The sequence below is a fragment of the Oncorhynchus masou genome, chromosome 14 (assembly GCF_036934945.1).
Source record: "Oncorhynchus masou masou isolate Uvic2021 chromosome 14, UVic_Omas_1.1, whole genome shotgun sequence".
NCBI lineage: Eukaryota > Metazoa > Chordata > Actinopteri > Salmoniformes > Salmonidae > Oncorhynchus > Oncorhynchus masou.
In genome coordinates this window covers 997,841-1,008,899 of record NC_088225.1, presented here as the reverse complement: position 1 = coordinate 1,008,899, position 11,059 = coordinate 997,841, and positions in this window count along the sequence as shown.

The window sequence follows — 11,059 nt, the reverse complement described above, 5'->3', positions numbered from 1 at the left end:
GATAACCGGAGGTCAGGCTGACCGAGACCCCCAGACGCTCCATAAATGCCCTCCATACACGGGATGTGAACTGGGGACCCCGATCAGGGACAATGTCCTCCGGCACCCCGTAGTGCTGGAAGACGTGGTTAAATAGTGCCTCCGCAGTCTGTAGGGCTGTAGGGAGACGGCAGGACTTAGAAAACCGATCCACAACAACCACGACCGTAGTGTTCCCCTGAGACGGGGAGATCGGTCAGGAAATCCACTGACAAGTGAGATCATGGCCGTTGTGGAACAGGGAGGGGTTGTAACTTCCCTCTAGGAAGATGCCTAGGAGCCTTACTCTGAGCGCACACCGAACATAAAACCTAACGTCCCTAGCCAAGGTGGACCACCAATAATTCCCCCTGAGGCCCCGCACTGTCCTCGCCACACCAGGATGACCCAAAGAGGGTAGTGTGTGAGCCCACCAAATCAGTTGGTCACGAACACCAAGCGGCACGTACTTACGACCAGCCGGACACTGAGGAGGCGCAGGTTCCGCCCGTAACGCCCGCTCGATGTCCGAGTCCACCTCACATACCACTGGTGCCACCAGCCTCGACGCTGGAAGGATGGGAGTAGGCTCGGTGGACCGATCCTCCGTGTCATAGAGACGGGACAGCGCGTCGGCCTTCGTGTTCAGGGAGCCTGGTCTATAATACAGAGTGAACCTGAATTGGGTGAAGAAGAACATGGCCCACATTTCCTGACGCGGATTCAGTCTCTTAGCTGCCCGGATATTCTCCAGATTCTGATGGTCGGTCCAGATGAGAAAAGGGTGCTTAGCCTCCTCAAGCCAGTGTCTCCACACCCTCAGGCCCTTTACCACTGCTAACAACTCCCGGTCCCCCACATCATAGTTACGCTCCGCCGGATTGAGTTTCCTCAAAAAGAAAGTGCAGGGGAGGAGTTTTGGTGGCGTACATGGCACCCCAGCCTCGGACACGTCCACCTCCACTATGAATGATAGAGAGGAGTTCGGGTGCGCCAACACGGGTGCATCTGTGAACAGCGCCTTCAACCTATTGAAGTCTCTGTCAGCCTCTGCCGACCACTGCAAACGTACCGGCCGCCCCTTCAGCAGTGAGGTAATGGGGGGCGCTACCTGGCCAAAACCCCGGATAAACCTCCGGTAGTAATTGGCAAACCCTAAGAACCGCTGCACCTCCTTCACCGTGGTTGTAGTCAGCCAATTGCACACGGCCTTAATGCGGTCATACTCCATCACCATCCCCGAGGTGGAAATGCGATAACCCAGGAAGGAGACGGCTCGTTTGGAGAACACACACTTCTCAGCCTTGAAGTATAGGTCATGCTCCAGCAGTCTACCAAGCACCTAGCGCACCAGAGACACATGCGCAGCGCGGGTGGCGGAATAGATCAGAATATCATCGATATAGACAACTACGCCCTGCCCGTGCAGGTCCCTGAGAATCTCGTCTACAAAGGATTGAAAAACAGCTGGAGCATTATTTAACCCATACGGCATGACGAGGTCCTCATAGTGGCCCGATATGGTACTAAACACGGTTTCCACTCATCTCCATCCCGAATACGCACCAGACTATACGCGCTCCTGAGGTCCAGTTTTGTGAAAAACTGTGCTCCGTGAAATGATTCCACCACCGTAGCGATGAGAGGTATTGGGTAATCCCCCTGTCGATGAGGTGGTAATTTAGTCGCCCTCTTCTTACTGAAAGCGATAGCCAAATCGGCATATTCAGGGGGAATGCGCACAATGGAAACCTGGTCTGGACTCTCCACCGAAGTGGCACCGATGGAAACTCCCATACACCTCCCTGAACACTCCTCTGACCACCCCTGGAGAACCCCCTGTCTCCACGAAATCCTAGGATTGTGACTAGCCAGCCAGGGAACCCCCAGCACCACTGGAAATGCAGGTAAATCAATAATGAAGAGACTAATCCGCTCCTTACGATTCCCCTGCATCACCATGTCCAGTGGAACCGTAGCATCCCTGACCAACCCTGACCCTAATGGCCGGCTATCTAGGGAGTGCACGGGGAAGGGTGAATCTATCGGCACTAGCGGAACACCCAGCTTGATGGTGAGTCCACGATGCCTGAATCGACTAGCGCCTTATGCTAGGAAGAGGGAGAAAAGTCAAGAAACAAAATCAAGACAAACATGTGACCAATAGGGGGTTCTGGGTGAGTTTGGTGCTAACTCACCTGGGGTGACCGAGAAGTGTTCCGCCTGCCCTCTCGACTCCCAGACGGGCCCCCCCAGCACCGATCGGCCGTGTGTCCTGTCCGACCACAGCTGGTGCAGAAGGAGCCTCCTCCTCCGGTACCCCTCGGCACGGCCCCCCCTAACTCCATAGGAATGGGAGCGGGAGTGCTAGGTGGTGGAACGGACGGGACCCTCTCCGAACGCCTGGGGGCAGCCAGCAGATTGTCCAGACGGATAGACATGTCTATTAGTTCGTCAAGGGAGAGAGCGGCGTCCCGACGCGCTAGCTCCCTCCGGACTTCCTCCCGGAGACTACACCGGTAGTGGTCTATCAAGGCTCCACCCAGCCCCAGCGGCCAAGGTCTGGAAACCCAACGCGAAATCCTGCGCGCTCCTCTTCTCCTGCCTAAGATGGAACAGTTGCTCATCTGGGTAGTGCTCCTTCGCCGAGTCTGGGCCATTCCAGACCGCGTTGGCCCACTCCAGAGCACGACCCGTCAGGCAGGAGATGAGGACACTCACACTCTCCTCCCCCGAGGGAGTTGGCCTCATGGTCGCCAGGTACAGTTCAAGTTGGAGCAAAAGCCCCTGACACCAGCAGCCGCACCATCATAATCCCTCTGGAGCGCAAGACGGAGAGTGCCAGAGACGGATACGGAGGGAGGAGAAGGTGGATCCATCGATGGAGGAACCAGAGGTGCAGAGAGGAGACCACTCCTCTCCCATCAGTCCATTCTCTCCATCATCTGATCCATCGCCGATCCTATCCGATGGAGGACGGTGGTATGATGGAGGACACGTTCCTCCATCGATGGAAGGGGGTTGGCAGCTGCTCCTGCTGACTCCATCAGGTGGTGCGGCATTCTGTAACGTCCGGGGTGTAGTGGGGGAGAAGTCAGACTCAGGAAGCAGAGTTCAGGGTAGTGCTATACTTTTTAATGCACAAAAACGGTGAACATAAGCTAACCCCACGAAACACAGGGCGCACACCAAAACAAATGCCCCAAACATGGGGGACTTAAACAGTCCAGCAAAACCCACGAAAATGGGAAAACCGTAACTCACAGACGTGCACACAAGTAAACCAAACAATCCCAAACCAGGCCTGCTGGTAAATAAAGCCCGACTAATCAACCTAAAACACAAACAGGCGAAACCAATAAACAGAAAGGGGAAAAGGGATCAGTGGCAGCTAGTAGGCTGGTGACGACGACCACCGAGCGCCACCCGAACAGGAAGGGGAGCCACCTTCGGTAGGAGTCGTGACAGATGATGCTGTATGATTTTGCGCAATGACACTGTCGATGTGATCAAGGCGTCAGGTGAATACACTACATTTAGACGTGTTAAAATAAATAATGGTTTTCCAATATACTGTATATCACTCATGAATGCAAGTCAGCTCATAAAAATGTTTCAATCAAGTAGTAAATGGATAATGGAGTCAAAAGATCCTTGTGAAAGTCAATAAAGTGCAGAAGTAGAAATGGCAATAGAAAGATGAAGATGAGTTAGTATTTTATGATGAGTTAGTATGACAAAGCAAAGGTCATCGGACATCTCATTTTGTAGCCATAGAAAGACAGGCCTTTTCCTCATAGAAGGAGTATTGGTTTGTCTATGGTGTCATGCAGAAGGTCATGGCAGGCACCTGACAGTGTCAGATCTCCAGCATGATACCCATTTCCTCCATTGTTGGATTGCACATACTTACATGTTATGCAACCTACAAAACAACATAAGCAATAGGTAGATAGCTATTTTATGTCACACGGTTACATGAAATGCTTTGTATCAATCAATGTAGTGGAATGAATTTGTTATGAAAATGAAAATCATCCATTCATCATAGAAACCGATGGAAACCTCTACTTGTTACAACATAACAAAAAGCATGCTGTAGTAGAGGCTTAGCACATTGAGATGAGCAGGTCCTGTGAAGTGTATCTGCACATCTTAACTCATGCTTTATCTTTTGGTACAGGAGTGCATTGTGAAACACTCTCTTTATGTGAACGGTGAGGAACAAAGCATTCAATAAACAAAGTGAAGTTCAGGCTTGTGTCGCAACAACTGCCTGTTTGTTCACAGAATGCAAGTGAATGCGTTGGTTTGGCCATGATGGCACTTTGACACCATCAGATATATGGGCTCTGAGTACTTTTCACTCTGCAGCATGGGTTAGGGAGGCTTGCAGAAGAGTGGCGGGGGTGGGGTAGGTGACACACATGACGCTTGTTGAAAGATCAGAGTCCGCTTTGTGGCGGGAAGTTGGTGCGAGGCCTCAGTGTTATGTGCAGTTTGTGTAGAAGCAATAAGAAAAACAATCTCCATCTGTAGACCACAGGAGGGACAGGGGTACAGGGGCTGTGGTGTGTAAAGGGAGAAGGTGAGAACAATGTTTTGTAAAGTGAAGGTGTACCATCACAACACCTCTGACACTTTACTTACTTTTGATGTATTTTTAGACTGTGTTTGTCCATGTATTTATCTGTTAATCAATGCATTTCTATGGGCTAATAGCAGTAAAGCCAAATTCATTGTTTGATAAAAAAAATAAAAAAATATTGATAAATAGATACCTAAAAGGGTCATAAAATTCAAAATCAAATAGCGAAATGATCATTGGTAAGACCATCTTAAAACAATTCCATGTTAGCTTAGTGGAACGTGTTTTGTAATTACTCTAAGTGGGGCCTATCATTCTAATCAGATTGAAATCATATCCTAAACTCCAAAATGAGTAATTTGGTGTTCAAACATTTCATTTTAGAAATGATATAATTGTTTGACTAATTGGTTTCTATTCTTAGAATAGAGGGAAAAGTCACAGCTGGGCTAAAGCTTTTAATTCAAGGCCACATAGTGAAAGTGTTTGTGTCACCCACACTCACAATTGCTGAAAATAAAATACACTATATATACACACACACGAAAGTATGTAGACACCTTTCAAATGAGTGGATTTGGCTATTTCAGTCACAGCGAGAGGTGTATAAAATCAAGCACACAGCCATGCAATCTCCATAGACAAACATTGGCAGTAGAATGGCCTTACTGAAGAGCTCAGTAACTTTCAACGTTGCATCGTCATAGGATGCCACCTTTCCAACAAGTCAGTTTGTAAAATGTCTGCCCTGCTCCGGTCAACTGTAAGTGTTGTTATTGTGAAGTGGAAACGTCTAGGCACAACAACGGCTCAGCCGCGAAGTGGTAGTCTTACGTGGAGTGGAACAGGGGAACCCAAGAGCAGACTCAGACATGGAGACTGAGATGAAGTAACCAAGGCGGATTGCTGGAAAACTAGGGTTGTTGGAAACCAGGTGCAGAGGCCGAGGCTGGAGCAAGAGGGGTTGAGACAGGGTAAGCGGGTCTGGAGGGGAATCCAAGGGAGTAGTAGAGTGGGGAATCCAGGTCAGTGTAGCAGGATGATGAGACGTGGGGCTGGAGACAAGGACCAGAGTCAGAGCAGGCAGAACTGTAGCGGAGAGGAAAACAGCGTCAGGCAAGGAAAACAGGCACAACGGGATAACAGGATCTGAATAGTAATAAACGGCTAGAAAAGTAGACTGACTGAGCAGAGATTACTATCTGGCAGCGTGGAATTGGCAGGGCTGAGTATTTGTTGAGGTCTTGTTTATGGAACAGGTTGCAGCTGGAGGGGATCTGCTCTGACTCCAGCATACCTGTCGCCGCCCACACAATCACACACACACACAGAGAGAGGGAGAGGGAGAGAGTACCAGGGGAGTGGCGGCAGGTCAAGGAGACACAGGATGAGCAGTTGAGGGCGTTGCAGGAGCAGATGTGACAGGTAGGCCACACAAGCTCACAGAATGGGACCGCCGAGTGCTGAAGCGCGTAAAAATAATTTGTTCTCAGTTGCCACACTCACTACCGAGTTCCAAACTGCCTCTGGAAGCAACGTCAGCACAATAACTGCTCATTGAAATTAGTTTACATAACCGAGCATCCGCGCACAAGCCTAGGTTCACCATGCGCAATTCCAAGAGTCGCCTGGAGTTGTGTAAAGCTTGCCGCTATTGGACCCTGGAGCAGTGGACACACGTTCTCTGGAGTAATGAATCACACTTCACCCTCTGGCAATCCGACGGATAAATCTAGGTTTGGCGGTGCTAGGAGAACGCTACCTGCCCCAATGCATAGTGCCAACTGTAAAGTTCGGTGCAGGAGGAATAATGATCTGGGGCTGTTTTTCATAGTTCGGGCTAAGCCCCTTAGTTCCAGTGAAGGGAAATCTTAATGCTTCAGCATACAATTACATTCTAGACAATTCTGTGATTCCAACTTTCCCCCAGTTTGGGGGAAGGCCCTTTCCTGTTTCAGCATGACAATGCCCCCGCCCACAAGCAAGGTCCTTACAGAAATGGTTTGTCGAGATCGGTGTGGAAGAAATTGACAGGCCTGCACAGAGCCTTGACCTCAACTCCATCGAACACCTTTGGGATGAATTGGAACGCAGACTGTGAGCCAGGCCGAATCGCCCAACATCAGTGCCCAACCTCACTAATGCTCTTGTGGCTGAATGGAAGCAAGTCCCTGCAGCAATGTTCCTACTTCTAGTGGAAAGCCTTCCCAGAAGAGTGGAGTCTGTTATAGCAGCAAAGGGGGGACCAACTTCTTATGAATGCCCATGAATTTGGAATGAGATGTTCAACGAGCAGGTGTCCACATACTTTTGGTCATGTAGTGTACTTTAAAAAAATATATTGAAAGATTGTAGAGTGGTTTTGAACCAGCAACTTTGCCAGATATTGAATTTAGATGAATAAAAAAATATGAATTATAATTTAATTATAACAGATACACAGTTCATCAAAAGCTAATTTCCCTAATTTGACACCACAGTCAAGAAATATGTAAGAGTAACATGACGCACAACCCCCCACCACTAAATGTCAGAAGGAGAAAGGGGAACATGATCTGTTGAGATGTATTACTGACATCTCAGGATTCCTTCCACTGGGCTCGGTATGACAGCTTATTTACTGTTGTTGAGTGAGTGAGGTGAGTCAGTATAAAAAAAACACCCCTTTTATCCTCTAAAGCCCCAGTATGAATCATCTCTATAGTCTCTAGACTGAACACAACAAATATAGAGATATGGTTGTGACAAAAAGACAGTTTCGGTGTTTTTTTTTGTTGAAACCACGTTAGTGATGCTGCCACTTTGCATTAGTCTGCTACTTGTTCACTGTAAAAAGACAGCCGAGAAAAAAATCCCCTGCAACCATTGTCATCCTTTGAGCTTTTTAATTTTTTTCCTGTTTCGTTCATTCCATCAGTATCTTATTCTTGTCATTTGAGCAACTTCATTGATAATATGGTCAGGTGGATTATAGCTACTTGCATGTACATTTGAGACTTGAGCACAGATTAAGTAAAAATGTACTTCAATATTACTTCCAATTGTACTTGAAGAATAATACAAAGCCGCTACTACAACTTTCCAACCTTAAACAAAACCTTGGTTGATGTGGTAACCACCTAATTTTGGTTTATGTCATATTCTTTTGTTGGTAAAATTGAATTTCCATTTTACAGTTTTATCTGAATATTGATAGATGCTGGTTTAACCGACAATCACATTCAGTGGGTTTCAGTACTATGAGTAGATTGTTTGATGACAGCTATGAATCCCCTCAGAAGTAAGTGAGTTCTACAATACACAGAACATCAGGTAACTAAGGTGAGGGATGCTGTTCTACTTTTATTGCGGTAAAAGAGAGATCATGAACTTGTGTCTACATACAAATGTGTTGGAATGTGTTTAGAGGTCAGGAGATGGGTTGCTTTTGTAGTTTTGAGAGTTTGTGACAATGTTTGTGTGTGTATGCTTGTGCGTGTGTGTATGCTTGTGCATTGTGTGTGAATGTGAGACTGAACGTACCAGAAAGGGTTTGTAAAGGCTTGCATGTAAATATATGTGTAAAAAGAGATGTGAATAATGTGGAGGGTGCATGGGCGCTGCGGTGAGGGTGTGAAATTGCCACTGCACCCTGGCCTAATTTAGACCACTTGTTCTCCATTGCCTTTAGCGCCTTGTTCAACTTCTGGTTCACAATGTTTCTTTCTGTCCATTTCACTATGAAAGAACAAATAAAAGGAGGAAGAATGAAAACGTGGTTTGAGTATAAGTGGATGTAGCAAGGATAGAGCTATTTGTCATATCATTGGTAGTAGTAATCAAATGAGTGGTGTTTATTATTAGCTTATTATCAAGCTATTATCTAGCTTATTATCAAAGCATATTATGAATACTGTAGCACTATTTGTATTCATAGTACTACTAGGAGTGGTGGTAGTAGTAGTGGTAGTAATAGTTGCTGATATAGCAATAAGTGGCATTAGCAGCAGGTCACCCACCAATGTCATCAGTCCTGCGGCCGTACCAATGCTGGGTGTCTGTAGGAGGGGCGGGCAAGGGGTGACCGATGTAGGAGTCTTTTATCTGGGACTTCCACACTGGAGGAGCTCCTGGGAAGAATAGAATAGAAACATGGACAGGAAAAGAAAAGAACATGAGCATTAAACAGAGGAACCATAATCCTTGACTGAGCTAAACGACTACCACCCCGTAGCACTCACTTCCGTCATCATGAAGTGCTTTGAGAGACTAGTCAAGGACCATATCAGCTCCACCCTACCTGACACCCTAGACCCACTCCAATTTGCTTACCGCTCAAATAGGTCCACAGACGATGCAATCTCAACCACACTGCACACTGCCCTAACCCATCTGGACAAGAGGAATACCTATGTGAGAATTCTGTTCATCGACTACAGCTCGGCATTCAACACCATAGTACCCTCCAAGCTCGTCATCAAGCTCGAGACCCTGGGTCTCGACCCAGCCCTGTGCAACTGGGTACTGGACTTCCTGACGGGCCGCCCCAGGTGGTGAGGGTAGGTAACAACATCTCCTCCCCGCTGATCCTCAACACTGGGGCCCCACAAGGGTGCGTTCTGAGCCCTCTCCTGTACTCCCTGTTCACCCACGACTGCGTGGCCACGCACGCCTCCAACTCAATCATCAAGTTTGCGGACGACACAACAGTGGTAGGCTTGATTACCAACAACGACGAGACGGCCTACAGGGAGGAGGTGAGGGCCCTCAGAGTGTGGTGTCAGGAAAATAACCTCACACTCAACGTCAACAAAACTAAGGAGATGATTGTGGACTTCAGGAAACAGCAGAGGGAACACCCCCCATCCACATCGATGGAACAGTAGTGGAGAGAGTAGCAAGTTTTAAGTTCCTCGGCATACACATCACAGACAAACTGAATTGGTCCACTCACACAGACAGCATTGTGAAGAAGGCGCAGCAGCGCCTCTTCAACCTCAGGAGGCTGAAGAAATTCGGCTTGTCACCAAAAGCACTCACAAACTTCTACAGATGCACAATCGAGAGCATCCTGGCGGGCTGTATCACCGCCTGGTACGGCAACTGCTCCGCCCTCAACCGTAAGGCTCTCCAGAGGGTAGTGAGGTCTGCACAACGCATCACCGGGGCAAACTACCTGCCCTCCAGGACACCTACACCACCCGATGTTACAGGAAGGCCATAAAGATCATCAAGGACATCAACCACCAGAGCCACTGCCTGTTCACCCCGCTATCATCCAGAAGGCGAGGTCAGTACAGGTGCATCAAAGCTGGGACCGAGAGACTGAAAAACAGCTTCTATCTCAAGGCCATCAGACTGTTAAACAGCCACCACTAACATTGAGTGGCTGCTGCCAACACACTGACACTGACTCAACTCCAGCCACTTTAATAATGGGAATTGATGGGAAATTATGTAAATATATCACTAGCCACTTTAAACAATGCTACCTTATATAATGTTACTTACCCTACATTATTCATCTCATATGCATACGTATATACTGTACTCTATATCATCGACTGCATCCTTATGTAATACATGTATCACTAGCCACTTTAACTATGCCACTTTGTTTACATACTCATCTCATATGTATATACTGTACTCAATACCATCTACTGTATCTTGCCTATGCTGCTCTGTACCATCACTCATTCATATATCCTTATGTACATATTCTTTATCCCCTTACACTGTGTATAAGACAGTAGTTTAGGAATTGTTAGTTAGATTACTTGTTGGTTATTACTGCATTGTCGGAACTAGAAGCACAAGCATTTCGCTACACTCGCATTAACATCTGCTAACCATGTGTATGTGACAAATAAAATTTGATTTGATTTTGATTTGATTTATATGTGCTGATAATTCACTTTGCAACACTGACCTGGAAAGATGTTGGTGCGCAGACAGTGTCACAGGCTGTGGTAGGAGCAATGGGGAGGGACGAAGGCTGACCCTTTGTCAGTATAGTGAGGCAGCACGAGAGGAGGAACCTCCGGGCATGCTAAAACTCTCACACAGTTGCAAAAACATAATTGAGAGCTCTGTAGTGTGCATAGGTTATGGTGGAATACCAAGTTTTGGGATATAAACTGAATTATACCATTCCTCTCCAACGCTACTGACCTGCGGCTTGTCTCCAACTGTTATCTCCGGCTGGCCAGTGGAGGTCATTGCCTTGACTAACAAACAAGAGGCGTCGAGGATTCTTGGTCATGTAAGCAGAGAACAGAACTAAAGAATGCACTGCCTGACCACAAGTATTCTTGTTGTTGGTACAGTCCTGTAGGTTTCCCATGTGGTAACCCTAACCCAATTACCTGACATTTGAACTCCATACTCAAGAGCTAAAGGTCACTCAGTTATCCACACAGACAATAACAAATTCAACTATCAGCAAAGAAAGTAAAAGGAACAAGGGACACC